We start from the raw sequence: 20,959 nt of genomic DNA on the forward strand, positions 1-20,959 counted from the left end.
TAAAGGAAGATACGCAAAAGGACCATCCCTGCCTGTGGAGCGCTGGCAGCCTTGTTGAAAAAAAACAAGTAACAATAGTGAATAATAAATAGTGCATCTCTAATTACAGGGATACCAATAAGGAGGAGATTTTAAGCAATGGAAAAAACAATTGTTTTTTCTGTTTTTAAATTTTTTTTTTTAATGTTTATTTTTAAGAGGGAGAGAGAGACAGAGCGCAAGCAAGGGAGTGGGGCAGAAAGAGAGGGAGACACAGAATCCGAAGCAGGGTCCAGGCTCTGAGTTGTCAGCACAGAGCCCAATGCGGGGCTCGAACCCACAGACCACGAGATCATGACATGAGCTGAAGTTGGACGCTTAACCGACTGAGCCACCCAGCCACCCCAATATTCTGTTTTTAAACATGGATTTCCTGCAGAAAAAACTGAACTTTCAGCAAGGCCCTAAATGGTGAAGGCCTCACCGCACTATTTTTATTTCAAATTCCGAGCATTCTATTTGGCCATGTTCATTCTTCTCCATCTTTAACCCCCAAGTTGATGTTTTATTTCTGATTTGGAGGTGGGGGCGGGGGGCATGTTCTTCAGTTCTTAGAGGAATAAACACCTGAAAATGTGAGAGTTTCATATTAAGAAAGATTTACATCTGTAGTCCTGATCTTTCAGAAAATGTCCACAGTATAATGGTTAAAATGTCCAGGATAAAAGGAAGTTAGAGAAGTGATTTCAGTAGCTTCCCTATTTTTAGAAATTCTATAACCAAAATTTCCCAGAGAGAGGGATTTTAAAAAGTTCCCAGAGAACAACATAAGAAGGCATAATAATACCTTATAGTTGTGGGATAATAGATCCCATCTCAAAGGATTTTCATGAACTTATCCTGTGTTTCCACCCATCACGGGTCCGGTGAGTGTAAGGGCTAGAAAAAGGTCAAGCGGCATCCCAGACTCACAGTCTGAACAGAACAGACACTGTTGGAAAGAACCCTGAAGTGTCCGCCCAGACGCTTACTCAGACCTCACTGTCCTCACAAACACCATAGGCATTATTTTAGCCATTTAACAGAAAGAGAAACAAAACTTGGAGAAGGTAAGTACACTTGCCAAGTGCACAGTCACTAAGTGGCAGAGCTGGAATTCAACCCAGGTCTGTCTTTCTCAGAACCTGTTTTAGTGCCTGGAAGGCAACTGATAATTTTTGATGGGACAGTTTCCGTAGAGTGGTAGAGGGAGAAGACAGATGACACAGTGTTTAGTCACTTACTCTTCCTCAAATATTTATTGAGGAGGGTGGGACTGCCAGCCATGGCAGAGTGAAGAGGTGGGGTGGGCAAATCCTCTCCCTGAAAAGGCCATTACAAAGCTGGAAAACATTGATGAAAACAACCATTTTTAGCACTCTGGAAATCGGTCAGAGGTATATAACAATACGAGAAGTGTTTGTGCTTGAGCCACAGGTGAAATTCAGTAATAACAGTGGGAATCTGTGGCACGTTTGCCTGGGGATGCTCCCACTTTCCAGCCCAGTCACCTGGAGATTTTGCCATAAGGACCAGCGGCCTTGCTGCCGCAGCCAAAGTAGGCTCACTTGATTTGGAGCAGGAGAGAGCCAGTGGTTCTGCTAACCTGAGGTTACAGCTGTGGTCGGGGCAAGTGTATTCTTGGATAAGATTGTGCACATTTACAGCTGAGAACAGAGGGCCTAAGATCACCCCACACTCCTGGCTGACCTTGAGGATTCTGGAATAGAGGAGCTCTGAAAGGGCCCAGTGGAAAGTAAAAAGTAAAAGCGTGAACTTTGAATGTGCTCCCCTCTCCCCACACAAATTCATTATCAGAAGACGGAAGCCTTATTGGCTTGAGGTGTTTGAGCACAATTTCCATCCCATGGTTTGCTGACCATGGGGCTACTTAGACACAAGGGTGACCCCTATGCAGCCAGATGAAAATAAAAACAAGAGAGGGGAGCCTGGGTGGCTCAGTCGGTTAGGCGACCGACTTCAGCTCAGGTCATGATCTTACGGTTTGTGAGTTCAAGCCCTGCGTCGGGCTCTGTGCTGACAGCCCAGAGCTTGGAACATGCTTCTGATTCTGTGTCTCCCTCTCTCTCTGCCCCTCCCCCACTTGTGCTGTCTCTATCTCTCTCAAAAATAAATAACATTAAAAAATAATAAATAATAAAAAAATAAAATAAAAACAAGATAAAAATAAACTGAGCAGAGGTAGCAGCAGCCACACACCTCAGAGGGACATATTTTGTAGGTTTAACCCAGGCAAACCACTAAGTGGATGACACAAAAGACAGCCTTGAGGGGGGAAAATCAGAATCCAGAGTTGCTACAATATGGTATTTAAAAATCTAGTTTTCAATAAAATATGCACGGAGATAGGAAAGTGTGACTCACCCAGGAAAAGTAAAAGTCAATAGAAACTATCCCTAAGTGTCCCCAGAAGTTGGATTCAGCAGGCAAAGACATCACAGTAGTTATTATAAATATGTTCAAAGAACTAAAAGAACTCATGTTTAAAGAATCAAAAGAGGGGCGCCTGGGTGGCTCAGTCGGTTGAGCGTCCGACTTCAGCTCAGGTCACGATCTCGCGGTCTGTGAGTTCGAGCCCCACGTCGGACTCTGGGCTGATGGCTCGGAGCCTGGAGCCTGCTTCCCATTCTGTGTCTCCCTCTCTCTCTGCCCCTCCCCCGTTCATGCTGTCTCTCTCTGTCTCAAAAATAAATAAATGTTAAAAAAAAATTTTTTTAATAAATAAATAAATAAATAAATAATTTTAAAAAAAGAATCAAAAGAAATAGGACAATAACAAATCCACAAAGGTGCTTATTAAGGAAAATATTAAACATTTTTAAAATGTAATTTCTAGAAGTGAAAATAAGTAATTACTGAAATGAAAAACTTACCAGAGGGGCTCAAAAGCAAATTCAAGATGGCAGAAGATAAGAATCAGTGAGCTAGAAGAGAGATCAACAGAAATTACCTGCTGAAGAATAGAAAGAATAAAAATTGAAGAAAAATAAACAGAGCCTCAGAGACTTGTGGGATGACATCTTACATAGTTGGTATGTGTGTAATGGGAGAGGACAGAAAGGGTCAGAAAATTTTTGGAAGAAATTATGTCCCCCCAACTTGGCAAATTTGATTAAAAACATTAATCTACATATCCAAGTAGCTCAACAAATCCAACTAGGATAACTACAAAGAGATCCACACCTAAATACAAGATGCAAACTGTTAAAAGCTAACAGCGAAAAGAAAATCTTAAAAGCATCAGGAGAAAAACCACCATCATGTAACAATGAGCATCAATATGATTAATAGCTAATTTCTCATCTGAAACAATGGCAGCTGGAAGGCAGTGGAATTGCATATTCAAAGTGTGAAAGAAAAAAACTATCGCCTAAGAATTCTATATCCCACAAAATTATTCTTTAAAAATGAAGGAGAGTTGGGGCACCTGGGTGGCTGAGTTGGTTTAGTATCCAACTCTTGGTTTCAGCTCAGGTCATGATCTCATGGTTGGTGAGCTTGAGCTCTGAATGGGACTCTGTGCTGACAGTGCAGCTTACTTGGGATTCTCTCCCCCCCCCCCCCCGCCCTTCTCCCACTCCCACTCCCACTCTCTCTCTCAAAATAAATAAACAAAAAAATAAGTAAATAAAAATGAAGGAGAGGAGTGCCTGTGTGGCTGTCAGTTAAGCATCTGACTCTTGATTTCATGATCTCACAGTTCATGAGACCTAAGTTGGAGGCCCACATCGGGGTCTGTGGTGACAGCTTGGAGCCTGCTTAGGATTCTCTCTCCTCTCTCTGCCCTTCCCCTGCTTGTGTGCTCTCTTTCTCAGAATAAATAAATAAACTTAAAGATGAAACCATGAATGAGGTGTTCATGTTCATTTAAAAAGAGAGAGAGAGATGGGGCGCCTGGGTGGCTCAGTCGGTTAAGCGTGCAACTTCGGCTCAGGTCATGATCTCACGATTGGTGGGTTCAAGCCCTGTGTCGGGCTCTGTGCTGACAGCTCAGAGCCTGGAGCCTGTTTCAGATTCTGTGTCTCCCTCTCTCTCTGCCCCTCCCCACTCGCGCTCTGTCTCCCCACTCGTGCTCTGTCTCCCTCTGTCTCGAAAATAAATAAACATTAAAAAAAATTAAATAAAATAAAGAAAGAGAGAGAGAGATTTATTCCCAGATAAACAAATCTGAGGGAGTTTGTCTGTTGCTAGTAGACCTGCCCTACAAGAAATGCTAATGGGAGTCCTTCAGGCTATTAGGAAAGGACACCAGATGGTAATTCAAATCCACAGGAGGAAATGAAGAGCACTGGAAATGGTAAAATATGTAGGTTACTATAGAGTCTCTATAAATATATATTTTCTTATTTCTTCACAAAAGCTTCTTTAAAAGATATGAAATCGTATAAGGTAATAATTTTAATTCTATATTGATAGGTTGTAATGTGTGTGATATATATGATAACAATGAGCAATGTGTATATTATTTAATATAAATAATATTATACTGGGGCGCCTGGGTGGCTCAGTCGGTTAAGCGTCTGACTTCAGCTCAGGTCATGATCTTGCGGTCCATGGGTTTGAGCCCCGCGTCGGGCTCTGTGCTGACAGCTCAGAGCCTGGAGCCTGCTTCGGATTCTGTGTCTCCCTCTCTCTCTGACCCTCCCCTGTTCATGCTCTCTCTCTCTCTCTGTCTGAAAAATAAATAAATGTTAAAAAAAAATTTTAATAAATAAATAAATAATATTATTATAATTTTTTAATGTTTATTTTTGAGAGAGAGAGAGACAGAATGTGAGCAGGGGAGGGGCAGAGAGAGAGAGGGAGACACAGAATCTGAAGCAGGCTCCAGGCTTCGAGCTGTCAGCATAGAGCCCAACACGGGGCTAAAACTCACAAACCGCAAGATCATGACCTGAGCCAAAGGCGGCCGCTTTTTCATGATCTCCCAGTTTGTGAGTTTGAACCCCACATTGGGCTCTGTGCTGACAGCTGAGAGCCTGGAGCCTGCTTCAGATTCTGTGCCTCTCTCTCAAAAATAAATAACATTTAAAAAAATTTTTTTAAAGTCTACAGGGGCACCTGGGTGGCTCAGTTGATTAAGCATCTGGCCTTTGGTTTTTGGCTCAGGTCATGATCTCACAGCTCATGAGTTCAGCCTAGTGTTGGGCTCTGAGCTGACAGTGTGGGAGGCATTTGCTCCCTCTCTCTCTCTGCCCCTCCCTTGCTGACGCGCATGCGCGCTCTCTCTCTCTCTCTCTCTCTCTCTCTCTCTCAAAATAAATAAAAAACTTTTTAAAAAGAGGGGCACCTGGGTGGCTCAGTCAGTTAAGCCTCTGACTTCAGTTCAGGTCATGATCTCACAGTTTGTGAATTCAAGCCCCACATTGGGCTCTCTGCTGTTAGAACAGAGCCCACTTCAGATTCTCTGTCCCTCTTTTTCTCTCTCTCTCTCTCAAAAATAAATAAATATTTTTAAAAAATTAAAAAAGAAAAGTCTACAAAAGAATTACGTGGCACACTAAAAATATTTATTTAACACAAAAGATGGCAGTAAAGGAGGAAGAGAGGAACAAAAAAGAAAAGGGACACATAGAAAACAAATAACAAAATAGTAAATGTAAATCAAATCACATCAATAAATTGTGAAAGGTCTAAACACCCCAATCAAAAACAGAAGTTGACAGACTGGATAAAAAGGCAAAATCCAACTATAATATGTCTACAAGAGACACCTTAGATTTCATGACGTCAATAGATGAAAAGTAAAAGGATGAAAAAAGATTATGCTATGGATATAGTAACCATAGGAGAGCCAGAGTAACTATATTAATATCAGGCAAAATAGACTTAAGACCAAAAGTTTTAAAAAGGCTACTAGAAACAAAAAGGGACATTTAATAACGATTAAGAGATCAACTCATCAGGAAGATAAAATAATTATACATATGTACATAACAACAGATCTGCAAAATACATGCACGTAAAACAGGAGACGCCAATACCCCACTCTCAAAAAAGGATGGAACAGCTATATAGAAAATTGGTGAGGACCTAGGAGACTTGAACAACACCATCAACGAACTTGATCTAATTGACATCTATAGAACTCTGATTGGCAATTGTAGAATAGACATCTTTCTCAAGCACAGATGGAACATTCTCCAGAATATATTATATGTTAGGACATAAAACAAGCATTCAATAAATTTAAAATAATTCAAATTATGCACACTATGTTCTCTGACTACAGTAGAATTAAATTAGAAATCAACAACAGAAGAGTCTGGGAAACCCCAAAGTATTTGGAAAGTAAGCAGAGTTCTAATTAGTCCATGGGTTGAAGAAGATACCAGCAGGTAAACTTAAAAATATTTTGAACTGAGTAAAAGTGAAAACACAACATACCCAATTTATGGAATGCAGCTAAAAAGTGCTTTGAAGGAGACCTATGTCAGAAAAGAAGAAAGTTTCAAATCAATAACCTAAGCTTCTATCTTAGGAAAGGAAGAAATAAAAAAAGAGTAAAACGTAAAAAGAGCAAACTAAACCTAAGCCAAGCAGACAAGGGGAAATAAAGATTAGAGCAGAAATCAATAAAATAAAAAACAGAAAAACAATAAAAAAAGATCAATGAGCCAACAGTTGGTTCTTTGAAAATAGTGACAAACTTTTAGTTAGATTTAACAAGGAAAGAGAGAGAGAAGACACAAATTACCAATATCTGGAATAAAAAAGGGAGCATAAATGTCTACCTTATAAGAATTAAAATATTGTAAGGGTGTGTTATGAACAACTTTATACCAGTAAGACAATTTAAATGAAATGGAAAAATCCCTAGAAAGATAAAAAATATCAATATCAATTAAAAAGAAAGAGAAAACCCAAATAAAACTTATATCAAGTAAAAAAAATGAGTTAACACTCAAAAATCTTTCCACAAGGAAAAGCCCAGGCCCAGATGGTTTCACTTGTTAATCCTATTAAATATTTAATTAAAAAAAATTTTTTTTTAATTTGAGAGAGAGAGAGAGAGAGAGCATGGATGAGTCGGGGAGAGGGGCAGAGAGACGGAGAGAGAGAATCCCAAGCAGGCTCCACACTCAGTGAGGAGCCCGACATGGGCCTCAATCCCATGACCCTCGAGATCATGACCTGGGCCAAAATCAAGAGTCAGACACTCAACCGACTGAGCCACCCACGCATTCCCCCATTAAATATTTAAAGAAGAAATAATACCAATACTTGACAAACAATTTCAGAAAATAGAAGAGGGAATACTTTCCAATTCTTATAAGGCCAGTATTATCCTGATATCAAAGCTGGACAAAGACACTACTGAAACTACAGTTCAGTATCCTTTATGAATACTGATGTAACAATCCTCAACAAGATACTAGCAAACTGAATCCAGCCACTTATAAAAAGGATTACATACCACTGCCAAATAGGATTTATCCCAGGAATTCACAGTTGGTTTAAAATCCTAAAATCAATTAATGTAATACACTATATTAATAGGATAAAGGACAAAACCCACATGATCATCTTAGTACATGCAGAAAAAATATTTGACAAAATTCAACCCATTCATGATCAAAACTCTCAACAAACTAGGAATAGAAGAGAACTTCCTCAACCTGATAAAGGACATCTACCAAAAACCCACAGCTAACATCCTATGTCCATTAACTGATGCATGGATAAACAAACTATGGTATATTCACATAATGGAGTATTGTTCAGCAATAAGAATGAAGTACTAATACATCTACAATATGGATTAACCTCAAATACATGGTAAATGAAAGAAGCCAGCTGCAAAAGGCCATATATTATATGATTCTATTGGTATGAAATTTCCAGAAAAGGAAAATTTATAGAAACAGAAAGCAGATCATTGGTTACATTGGGTAGAGAGCAAGCTTGACTGGGCTGCATGTCCATCATGGTCTGGCAATTGATGAAGGAATTGATGGCAGCCATCATGGAGACAGCTAACATAGATGGGAAGCCATTAGAAGGCTGTAAGCAGAGAAGTGTTATGATCTGACTTTTTAACAGGATCCTTCTGGCTGCTGTGCCAGGAGAAGACAGCAGATAGGCAGGAGGAGTAGAAGAGGCAGGGACAGTGGCACTGGTCCATAGTGGCTATAGTGGAGGGGCGCCTGGGTGTCTTAGTCGGTTAAGCATCTGATTTTTGGTTTTGGCTCGGGTCGTAATCTCATGGTTCCTGGGATCAAGCCCTGAGTCGGACTGTGTACTGACAGCACGGAGCCTGCTTCCGATTCTCTCTCTCTGCCCCTCCCCTGCTCATGCTCTGTCTCTCCCTCTCTCTCAAAAGTAAATAAACATAAAAAAAGGAAAAAAAGAAAATAAAGGTAGAACAGTCGGGATTTTCTGATAGACTGATGGGAGTGATAGAAGAACAAAAGCCAGTGACAACTCCCAGTTTGGGGGCCCAGACGGCTGGAAGAATGGAGCTGCCATTAACTGAGTGGGATAAGGAAGGAACATGTTTAAGCAGAAAGTTTAGGAGCTTAGGTTTAGGAATCGATTAGATATCCAAGCAGAAAAGTCCCACAGATAGTTGGATATACAGATCTGAAATTCTGGAAAGCATTCCAAGGTGGAGATATATAGATACATATGTGTGTGTGTGTGTGTGTGTGTGTGTGTGTGTGTGTGTGTATATATATATACAAAGTCATGGATGACCTTGACAAGAGTAGTGTTGGAGAAGGGGTGGGGGGTAAAAGCTGATTCCACTGGGGTCAAGGAAGGAGGGAGAGAAACCAGAGTCAGTGGTTGTAGATATTTCTTTTCTTTCAAGATAAGGAGAAAAATGGGATAGTAGCCACAGGCAGAAGTGAAATCAAGAGAGGTTGTTTTGGAAATGGAAGAATATGTCTTTATACTAAAAGAAAACATTGAATAGAAGGGGCAAGTTGAGGCAGGAGATAGAAAAGAGAATCACTAGACTAATATGCCTGAGTAGGCGAAGGTGGGACATAATATACAAGTGGAAAGGCTGGCCTTGAATAAGAGTGTGGACAGTTTAGTAGCTAGAAGACAGGCAAGACTGTACATGGGTACAGTCACAACTAGGTAGATTGTTAAGAAAAGTCATCTCAAATTTGGAAATAGGTGAACAGGATTACTGGGTATCTTTTTTAGAGAAGAACTGTGCTCTGGCCAGCAGGCCCTTGGGGATTACCTGATTTTCTTGGAGTAGTTACCTTTGCTTGACTTCTATTTACTTTCTATTTACTTTTTTTTAAATGTTTATTTATTTTGAGAGAGAGAGAGACTACGTGTGCATGGGAACTTGAGAGTAGGGGAGGGGCAGAGAGAGAAGAGAGAGTGAATCCCAAGCAGGCCCCATGCTGTCAGTGCAGAACCTGACCCGGGTCTGGATCCCACGAACCGTGAGATCATGACCTGAGCCGAAATCAAGAGCCGATGCTCAACAGAGTGAGCCACTCAGGTGCCCCTCTATTTACTGTTGACTAGGATATTTTGCAGGTCTTTTTCTGTAGAACACTTATAGCAATGCAAACAGTTCTTGTCTGACAGAAATACAAATTATTTCTGTCCTGTAGAAAAGATAACCTCACAAGTTATGATTTTGGGGGGGTATTTTTGCCTTGTAGGGCATTAACCACTTTTGTATCTAACCTAGCAATCTTATTCTAATATTTATAAACACATTTCCTGATGAAATCTATCAACTCCTGTTCCTCAGATGTTCTTTGCACCAGCTTTACCATTTTTTTTTTTTTTTGGTTTCTTAGTTAATAAACCATAGACCTATGTTTATTCTATATTTGTAAGAGTTGTGATTTTAACTTTTTGAAAATTGTATTTTAATGAGGAAGGTGTATTGGTGGGGGCTTGTGGATAGTCTCCTCTGATTGCTGTTATGAACTGGGTTATGAACTGAGAGTAGCAATGGGGAGGAAATTTGGGGTGTTTGAAAGTTGTGAAGAAGATATAAAAAGACTTTTAGGAGAGTGAGAAGGTGAGGAGGCTAAGGAAATACACTCTGACTACTGAGCAATGTAAGGCCCACTGGAGGTTCTAGTCACGAATTTTAAATGGCTCCGTCAGCATGCCACAGCCATGCCTGCAGGCACGGGGTAGGCAGGGTTAGATGTAACCAGGTTTGAGGTTTTGCTAAGTGAGCACAACAAAGAAAATGGAGCAAGGGAGTTGCAGGTGTAAGCAAGAGTGTAATTATAGTGATGGACCATAAAAGGAGAGACACAAGGAGGACACAAGGGGGGGAAAGACAGGAAAAGGTGGAAGGGTCAATGGCTTGTCAGTCCCTTTAAGGAAGTGTTGTTGGGATTGGCTTTCTCTTGCTGGAAAAGTGGAGGTGGTCGTTGGCCACTGGGATGCTTAAAATTGAAATCATGATGGGGGGAGCTGTGGGTGGGGATGTTTATTGGAGCTAAGAAGTGAATGGGAGGTTGGAAAGAAAAGCACAAGTGTGAATAAAAGGGGAGAGATACAGGGTAGTAACTCAAGCAGGAAATGACACTATGGTAGTTTAGTCGTAATTTGTGTAGACAAAGAGTGAAGGGTCAGGAAAAGGAATAAAGCAAGATCCCAGGGGCTGTGAACAGGAATAAAAACTAGGGCACAAGTGCATGGGATTAATATTAATAAAATTAGAAGGGACCCTAATGAGACAAGAGGGAGGATAAAATCAGGAACAAGAAAGAAACCGAGACATTTTGTTGAGGATAGGATTGAAGCTGTTGGAGCTCAGGTTAGATCCCTTAATCCTATCACTAAATTAGGAATCTAGGTTATCTGCTATGAAGGATATAGAAGAGGTTGGGAGCAGCTGGTATGCCTTGGGAAGTGAGTAAAAGAGTTGGGTAGGAGAAATCATACGGGGGCGGAGGGGGGGGCAGAGAAGGATGTGAGAAGTCGAAGTCTTTGAGAAAGTTGAGAGATTATCTTAATTTCCTGTGTCTTTGTAAATGTGGAAAACACAATAAGCTTCTTATATGGGTTAATGTGTATAACGTACACGGATTACAAGGTTGATCACATAGAAATGTCACTAGTGTTTGCCACCATAAGCACTACAGCAATGGTGCCTTTAAGTTCCTCTTGAGTTCCAGACCCCCGTACTTACACTTACTTACTAGCCCTTGCTATTTGTGTGTTCAGAAGGTATCCAGAACTCTCTGCTGGAAAGCTAAAAACAATCTTACTTCAGCCTCACGTCAAAAAAAACCAAACAGAAGTAACCCCTAACCTCCTCCAGTATTTTCCATTATCAGCCCAGGCTCCAGAGATAGAAAATTCAAAGCCTTTTCATGTCCCTCACTCCTCAATCCAATTAAACACCAATTTCTACAGTGTAAACACCTCTCAAAGCTTGCTCCTCTTCCTCCTATTAGGATTGCTCACACACTGTCCAAAACCTTAGGAGGTTTACACGTTCCAAACTGGGAAGCCGGGGAGGGAGGCAGAGTGCTTATGTTCCCACTCCAGGCACAGAGAGAACCAGCTCTCCCAGGTCAAATTCACACACACACTTGAATGGCTAGGCTCCAATGGGCTTCCAGTCTCCAGATCTGGTTTATCCAGGAGCACAACCTGTGGTCCCACATAAGTACATGGGACCTTGTCTTAAACTACATCACTAGCCTAGACTTCTCCTTTACTTATGGTGGTGATTTTGTTTTGGGTCTCCATGTTATTTTCTGCCACTGGGCTATTAAAGATCTGGGTTTGGAGATTTGGTCCCTTCCCACCATGGGATCCTTACACATATTGGTTCACTTCCTACCTCAGTTCCCACTTGGATGCCTAATAGGCGTTTCACACTTAACATGTCCAGAGCAAACCCTGATCTCCCTTTTTCTTATCTCCCTTATACCTACTCCTCCCAAAGTGTTCCTTATGTTAGTATGCACTCCATTTTTCCAGTTGTTCAGTCCCAAGCTCTTGGAGTCATTCTTAAAAAAATGTTTGTTTGTTTTTTTTACATTTTACTTATTTTTGAGAGAGAGAGAAAGAGCACAAGTGGGGGAGAGGCAGAGAGAGAGGGAGACACAGAATCCCAAGCAGGCTCCAGGCTCTGAGCTGTCAGCACCGAGCCCGATGAAGTGCTCGAACTCAAACCACGAGATCATGACCTAAGCTGAAGTCGGATGCTTAACCGACTGAGCCACCCGGGTGCCCCATGGAGTCCATCTTGATTCTTCTTTTTTCCCCACATCCAATCCATCAGAAACTCCTCTCCTATTCAGAATGGCCACTTCTCACTATTTCCTCTGCTACCACCCTGGGCTCCTGCCCAGATTATTATTGTAGCCACTTAACTGGTTGCCTCCTTCCATTTTCACCTCCCTACAGTCTATCCTAAGCACAGAGGCCAGAGTGACCCTGTTAAAACAAAGTTCTAATCGTGCCATGACTTGATTAGACCCTCCAACAACTTGCAGTCTCACTCAGAGAAAAAGCCAAATTCTTTACACAGCCCCTAAACCTACACAATCTGGGCCCCACTCTATCTCTGACTTTATCTTCTGTTGCTTCTTTCTCCCTCCCTCACACTGCTTCAGCTTTTGCCTCGGCCTCAACTGCTCTTCTCCCAGACACTTACGTGGCTCAGTTCTTCCTCGAAATCAGAGACCTCTGCCACATCAGGTAGGATGGCACTCCTCGTTACTCTCTAGCCTTCTCACTTGGCTTTACTTTTCTGCCAACATTGTATCTCTTCCCCAAATGCAGTATGAACTCCTTGAGTAGCTTTGTCTTGTCCTCAGCAACTAGTGCAGTGCCTGGCACACACTAGAGGCAAAATAGGTCTTTATGGAATAAAAGAAAGAATAATGTAATTTTGCATTTCTAGATAATCTTCATGTTTTCAGAGCAGTATATAAAATGACTGAACTACATAAGGAACCTTTGGAGGCTGTCCACTCAGTTGTGCTATAAGTAGTATCCAGATCTCTCAAGTAACAATCCAGTAATCTATTTAGAAGGCTGTTTTACTTATTTTTTTAAAATTTTTAATGTTTATTTATTTTTGAGAGAGAGAGAGAGTGAGTGGGCAAGAAGGAGACAGAGAGGGAGACATAGAATCTGAAGCAGGCTCCGGGCTCTGAGTTGTCAGCACAGAGCCTGACGCGGGGCTCGAACTCACAAACCACAAGATCATGACCTGAACTGAAGTTGGATGCTTAACCGACTGAGCCACCCAGGCGCCCCTAGAAGGCTGTTTTAGAGCAGGTATTGTCCTCACACTGCAGAAGGGGAAACTCAAATACAATACAGCTAGGGACCTTGCCAAAGCACGCTGTTTAATCACACTAGAATCCAAAATTCCCGGTTCCTAGTAGTCCTATGGCTCTGAAGGTTTACACTCATGCCACTGGGGAGTCAATAAAGTCCTTACTTCAATATTTTGTTATTCTAACCTTTACTCTCCCTACCCACACCCTCCCTGGTGTAGAAAGACACTTAGTGTCTTTCCTGGTGTGTTTTATTCTGTCCTTGTCTCTGGAGGTCAGAATGACTCTGTTACTTACTAAGTAAGTAACCACTACTTTCCCTGACACCTGGACTTTGTCTTCTTTGGCTTCCATAACAATGTGCTTGGGGGCAGGCTGTGTCTTTGCTCAGGCTGCTCTAACAAAATACCGTAAACTGAACTGCTAACAAACAACAGATCATAGCTCTGGAGTCTGGAAGTCGGAGTTCTAGACGCCAGCATGGCTGAGTTCTGGCGAGGGCCCTGTTCCGGGTTGCAGACTGCCATTTAATCATTGGATCCTCACATAACAAGAGAGCTCTCGGGGTTCCTTCTATAAGGGCACTAATCCCATTCTTGAGGACTCCACCTCATGACCTAATTACCTTCAAAAGCCCTACTTCCTATTTCCATCACAGTGGAGGTTAGGATTTCAGTGTATGAATTTGGGGGCACACAAACACTCTGTCCATTGCAGGCTGGGCCTTGACCAGAGGCCATGAACCAACCCCCTCCTCCCTCCTGCCACGGAATCAAGCAAACTAGCATCAGGGAAACAGGTTTCATAGCTTGTTAGGTGACCTACATTCCAGGTTAATTTTTTTTCCTTGGAACAACTTTGGTTTACTATTCAGCCATTTCAGGCAGTGTAAAGAGAAAGCACATTCTGAATGTAAAATTTCTTTGTTTTGAGCACAAAGAATTCCTTCCTTCTCTTTTTTCTTTTCCCGCAATATGTGAACTGGGCTCTGTCCCTTGGGTTTGGTACAAATAAACGGAGCTGCTGAAGGAACAGGGTAAGCAAGTTGATTTTTGTGGTTACAGGCTGTTCCACATAATCCATTTACAAGGTCAGCAGGGACTACAACTTACCAAAACAAAGAAGTATGTAATCTAAAATGAGGAACCCTTGATCTATCAGAAAGAAGCAAAGCCCTTTGGGATTTCTAAATAACTTCTATTCCTGACTCTATGGGAACAAAATATGTTGGAGGATAAGGAAAAAGGTACATGGATTAAAGGGTCAAAAAAGCAAAGTGCTATAAAAATAAAGGCTTTGAGTACAGGCACACATATATTACAGCCCGATACCAGCCTCCTTCCTTCATTATGTCTTGTAATTGAAAAGTTTGGGTGCTCTCTCTCTCTCTCTAAAATAAGCAAACATTAAAAAATAAACAAATAAAAATAAAGGGGTACCTGGCTGGCTCAGTGGGTTGAGCATCTGACTTTGGCTCAAGTCATGATCTCATGGTTCATGAGTTGGAGCCCCACATCAGGCTCTGTGCTGACAGCACGGATTCTCTGTCTCACCCTCTCTCTCCTCCTTTCCTACTCTCTCTCTCTCAAAAATAAATAAACATTAAAAAAAAAAGAAAAGTTTGGGGATCATTCCAGGTTTGGATGATTTGGGGAAATAAACATATAATTAAAGTCGTAGCTATAAAAGTGGTCCCATATTAATGTTTTTAGAGAGAAAACAGTGGTTCAGAAATGAAAGTCTTAAAACCGACCTCCTGAGGAAAGGGTTGAGTTTCCCAGAGAGGAAGACCAGACTGAAAACAGAATGAGCCAGTGTGTGGCTTTAGATAAGCTACTTAACCCCATGAGCCTCAATTTCCTCTTCTGTAAAATGGCAGTAACAAGAGTTCCTACCCCGTAGGGTTATTGTGCAGAATAAATAAGTTAAAGCAGGGAAAACCCTTAGTCTGGAGATTTTCAAAAGCCCAGAGTGATGGTGACACTGGTACTGGTGGTGGAGATACTGGGGGGGGAGGGGGGGGAGAGTGGGGGCAGTAAAGGATCTGGGGACTTTTGTAACCCAAGAAATAGAAGGAATCAGGAAAGAATGAGTTGATTGGGATCAGATGGCTAGGAGCTAACCCTTTTCATAACCCTAAAAAGCTGAATTGGGAGGAGAAACCAGGCTGGGTTTTTGGCTTTGGTTGGCTGTGAGGAGAGGGTTCAGCCTGAAGCCAGAGAATGAATGAAGCTCCGAGACAAAAAAAAAAAAAAAAAAAAAATCCATACCAAAACAAAACAAAAAACCTTTTTATGCCAGGAGTAAAAGAACTAAGGGAAATGGTCTGATTTGGACTAGTGTGGAGGTAGGGGCCGTGCTACAAGTTGTGTGTCTGTGGATGTTTAACAACCGGCTGGGAGAGGGGATAAGAGCCTAATCTGTAGTAGTCAACTGTTTTATTTCTACGATGGACATATAGCCAGCATTGCTGATTTCAAGCTCCCCACGCCAGGTCCGACAGGTTGTCAAAAATTCTGAAAATCTAAGGATTGGCTCTGGCAGACCACTGAGTAGGGGGATTAGCACAAAAGCATAAGCAGTTCAGATTAGGGAGAAGCCCACTGACTTGAAGAGCTCAAACACGTTCAGCCAAATTAAACTAACTACCTGAATAACATGAGGCTGATTTGCCTGTAAGTCTTATAATAGATACACTGATATTCCCTTGTACTGAAGCACTACTATACTGATCATGTAGGAAAAAAAACAATACTTAGTGCACCCAAAAATAGTTGGTTCTGTGTCCTGGGAGGAGGGGGAGGGGACAGCTAGAGAGAGAACCTGGAGAAGTAAAGGGGGAAAAATTATCCTGAGAGGCACAGTCTCCGAGTAAATCCCCTCCTGTCTTAGCTGCTGGCCAGAAGTTACAGTCAAAAGGAAAGAAAACTCTGAGGGGCCTTCCACTTCGGGCTGCCTGGGTGCTTTTTAGGTACATGAATAAATAAAATTATTAAATAAGCATTGCTATAAATAGGGAAGATTTCCAGACTCCAGGATATGATCCACTTATTAGAATAATAATGTAGATACTTGAAGAATTTGAGTCCAGTAGTTCCTTTTAATCTTCTGGAAGAGAATTTAACCAGTCCCTCCTAAAGGTGGGGGGGCAGGGCAGGAAACAGAGGGAATGGTGACCAATTACAGGAAAGATTGGAAAGAACCCGAGGTAAGCAGGCTTGGCTGCAGTCCGTGGAGTGGAAAGACCCGGGAAGCACAACCTATTCAGTTGTTTGGGTTTGTCACTACCGAGAGGCCACGGGTCAGAAGTACTGTATTTTTAGGGAATGTAAAGCAGATTAGAACAAGCCAGATGATGTCTGCGTGAAAATAAAATGTGAAATTCCTGAGAAGAAAGCAAGTCTTCTTTGTGATCTCCCTGGCCACAGCCAGCATAAGGAGTCCTGATGAAGGGGAAGAAGTCCAAAACATGGCTCCGATCCCAGGGGAGGAGAACTTTGAAAGAATGTTCAAGAAAGCTATAAAGTTTGCAAATATTTGCAGGATAACAGGAGCAGTAAGTGAAAGCTAAAGACTCTTAGAGTTATTTTTCCCATAAAAGAAAACAATGTATTACCTAGAAGATAATCTCTTGCCTGCCTTTCTGTATTTACCGGGGAATGAAAAGGAAGAAAAAACAAATCACCTCAAAATATAGAGATTTAAGGGGCACCTGGGTGGCTCAGTTGGTTAAGCGTCCGACTTGGGCTCAGGTCATGATCTCCTGGTTTGTGAGTTCAAGCCCTGCATCAGGCTCTGTGCTGACAGCTCAGAGCCTAGAGTGTGCTTTGGATTTTGTGTCTCCCTCTCTTTCTGCCTCTCTCCTGCTCTCTCTGTCTCTCTCAAAAGTAAAACAAACATTTAAAAAAATTGAGATTTAAAATACACTTGTGAAGAAGGTGGTTGAATTAAACTTCAAGGAGTCCTAGCTATCCTTTGGAGGTCTTAGGAATGGGAAAAATTCTCCTTTTTCTTGCTAGACTAGTGGAATCCTTGTCTTAGGACAGTAAATTCATTAAATGATTTTTCTAGGACTTCCTTTCCTTGTGAACTAGAACCAGTAACAGGCTCATGGAGGGCCTAGAAAGAAAAGAGGCAACTGTCATTTTAGGCATTTATTCTGAGTACCATCTCTTGGGTTTAGGGTAAATTATTTCCATCTCAGGACCTTATTTCCCACAGTTGTATAATGAATACCTTTGTTAAAAATTTATCTTTGAAGGCACTATTGGAGTAGAAAATACTTTATCATAAATTGCTATAGAGCACAAAATATCCCCATACCATTATTATTGTAACATGTAATTTGCAACTGAACACAAAATCAATTCTTTAGCACTACTGGTATCCTAGCATAGAAACCGGGAGTTTGAGAAAAGATAGGGTTCGGTTTTGTCTGAATTCTTTCCTCTTTCCTAATGTTTTGGGGACATGTTATACAACAGCGATTTGAAGTCCAAGCTCTCCTGAGCCAGAGTAGGTATGCCACTTTTTTTTTAATGTTTATTTATTTATCTTTGAGAGACAGAGGGACAGTGTGAGGGAGGGAGGGGCAGAGAGAGAGGGAGAGAGGAAATCCCAAGCTGGCTCCATCTCAGTGCAGAGCACAACACAGGGCTTGACATCACCAACCATGAGATCATGACCTGAGCGGAAATCAAAAGTCGGACACTTAACCAACTGAGTCACCCAGGCATCCCTGCCATTTCTTTCTCTAATGTATTGTAAGACTCCAGCAAAAGTCCCATCTGTATTTATCTAACGTACCAGTGATTCTTACAAGACCCTGACCGAAGGAAGCATGTTTTCAACTTTACTCCCTTTGGGACACACGTACAGCAGAAGCCTCAAGTCAGAGTATCACGGAATGTAAAGGCTGGAAGAGGCCTTAGAATGAAACTGTCCAATCCCCTCATTTTGCACATGAGAACCTGGGGCCCAAGGAAGAGAAGTGCCCCCTCCAATGTTATATCACCAGAGGTGGCAGAGCACAGGCTCTCTGTTACTAACTCACCATGTTTGTGGTGAATTTGAGACCATTTCAACTGGAAAGTAAGACAGGCTTCTGCCTCTTCTCTCTCTCGGTAATTTTTAGACTCAGAAAGACCTGTTTACGTAAAAGTTGAATTTTTCACTGTCCACCCAGGAAAGAGACTTTTTTTCCCCCTCCAAAACAATCCAGCAGGGGGCAATAAAGTTAAATATAGATCCCAATGTTTAAAATGATTTTAAAATGCAAGAGAATGCATCTTGATCTCTAATTTTGTCCTCTACCACGATCACCTCCAACAGTAACAGCTACCGATTTTAGAGCTTTGCTATGTGTATATGCTCTGTATTACTTATTTCATTTAATCCTCACCACAATGTATCTACCTCTGAGTTATACATTATCCCATTTTATAAGGGAAGAGATGTAGATAGATTACAAAATTGGCTTAAGGACCTACAGCTAGAAAAAGAAAACAAAAATCAGAGCCCACATCAGAGCAATCAGGCCTGCAAAGCCCTTAAGCCTATTGAGGTCCCTCAAGGGGCTATCTGCTTGAATATGAGATGATAGAGAGTGAAAAGAAAAATAAAGGTGTTTTGCTAATGAATCCTTTGAAAAACATAACCTAAAAATAAAATGCCTATTATTTTTAAATCGCCACACTGAACTGTTCTCATTAGGGCTACTAATTACCTCCATTTGGCTAAATCCAATGGTCATTTTTTAGTTCTGTGCTTACCTATCAGTGGCACTCGACCCTGCTAATCATCCCTTTTTCCTTGTTTCCAGGACCTCACATTCCTGGGTTCCCTCCTATCTCACCGGCTGTTCCTTTTTAGTGTCCTTTACTGGTTTTACCTCTTTTCCCAGAGCTATGAAATTGGTCTTCTTCTCTCGTGTTTCTACACTCACTCCACTCACATCTCACCCAAGGTCATGACTTGAGGATGGCATTTAGATGTCCACCCCCACCCGGATCTCTTTGCTTTGAGATCCAGACTCTCATATCCAGCTGTGTCCTGGCCATCTCCACCTCCACATGGACAACAACGTCTTGATTTAACATGACCAAAAATAACCCTTGGTATCAACCGCCTCTAAGCCTGCCCCGTTCTCAGCCTTTTGCCTCTGTTGATGGCAAATTGTCTTTCATTCAGGCTAAAAACTGGAATAATCCTTGGCTTCTCTTTTCCTCACGTGTGAGCCTTTAGGAAATCACTTTGGTCCTGTCTAACCACATGTCACTAATTCCTCTGCTACCACTCTGGTCAGAGTCTCTCTCATCTCTCAGAAGGATTATGGCAATGAGTTCTCATCTTAAGATGTCTTCCTGCTTCTACCTGTGCCCTCCTATAATCTTTTCTCAACACAACAACCAAAGTCATCTTTTTCTAAAAAGGCCATGGAGGGGGGGCGGGGGCACCTGGGCAGCTCAGTTGGTTGAGCATTGGACTCTTGATATCAGCTGGAGTCTTGATCTCAGGGTCCTGAGCTTGAGACCCGCATCGGGCTCCACGTAGTGCGGAGCCCACTGAAAAAAATATTAAATAAATAAATAATAATTTAAAAAGCAATCGGGTCATGTCACGTCTACGTTTCAAACCCTACATTAGCTCCCCATGTCAGAGTAAAAGCCACAGAGGTTGCAGTAACTTACAAGAAGCTGTAAGATCTGGCTCCTGTTTCCTCTCCAACATCGTCCTCTGTTATTCATCTCTTCCAGCCAAGCTGGCCTCACTGCTCTTCCTTCCAGGAACGCTAACGGCTCACTCTTGCTTGGGGGTCTGGGCTCCAACTGCTCGCTTTTAGCCACTTGGCTAACCCCTCATGACCTACAAGTCTTTGTTCACATCTCATGTATCATTAAGGCTAACCATGATCATCATGGTTCTATTACAACCCCTCTCCCACTCCACCCTCTCATTCCACTTTCTTCAGTATTTTTCTATAGCAACTCTTCACCCTCTAATGAATTTTATGATTTACTTATTTACTGTGTTCATTGTTTGTCTTTCTTCCCGATCCCTCCTAGAACATAGGCTCTACGAGCAGAGATCTGTCAATTTTGTTCACCTACCTATTCCCAAGAACCTAGAAACTATGCTGAATATATTTGTGGAATGCATTAAAAAGGTGAAATGCTTTACTAATTAAGAGTAAAATATTTGGCAACAGACCAAGATGCTAATTATTCCAACTTTCAGAATATCCTGCCACACAATAAGTAATAGGTGCGCAATAAACATTTAATGATGGAACTATGGTATTGTAATTTGAAAAGGAGTCTCTGCATATATTTCCAACAGCATTCATTTTGTGTGAGTTGGAGTGTATCTGGAGTTCTGCCTATTCTGTATCTAAAACCCAGTTTTTCCTGTCATTTTGCCTTTTTCTACTTCGGGGAAAATCCCTATAACCTCTATTATGTATAGCAGTCACTTTTGTTCTCTGAATATTCCCATAAACTCTTATCATCCAGAGATGGTGGAGAACTAAGATAACACGATGAAGTTGCAGAGAAAGAATAACAACTTAAAGAAAAGGCTGCTTCTGAAAAGTAAACCATTGCAGGGAAGGTCAGCACGGTATATTTAGCATGAGGCAGTACAAGGTAATGAGGGCTTATGGGCAGCCCCATTACTCTAGCTGT

General features: G+C 41.6%; 1 pseudogene; it reads right to left on the reverse strand.

Moving 5' to 3' along the window:
• Positions 1-20,006, reverse strand: part of LOC124501898 (60S ribosomal protein L31-like) — a 57,480-nt pseudogene extending 37,474 nt beyond the window's left edge.
• Positions 20,007-20,959: the final 953 nt, after the last annotated feature.

This window comes from Lynx rufus, unplaced genomic scaffold, assembly GCF_022079265.1.
Source record: "Lynx rufus isolate CCGP_SWC_20201006 ecotype Redwood Valley unplaced genomic scaffold, mLynRuf1.p SCAF_7, whole genome shotgun sequence".
NCBI classification, from domain to species: domain Eukaryota; kingdom Metazoa; phylum Chordata; class Mammalia; order Carnivora; family Felidae; genus Lynx; species Lynx rufus.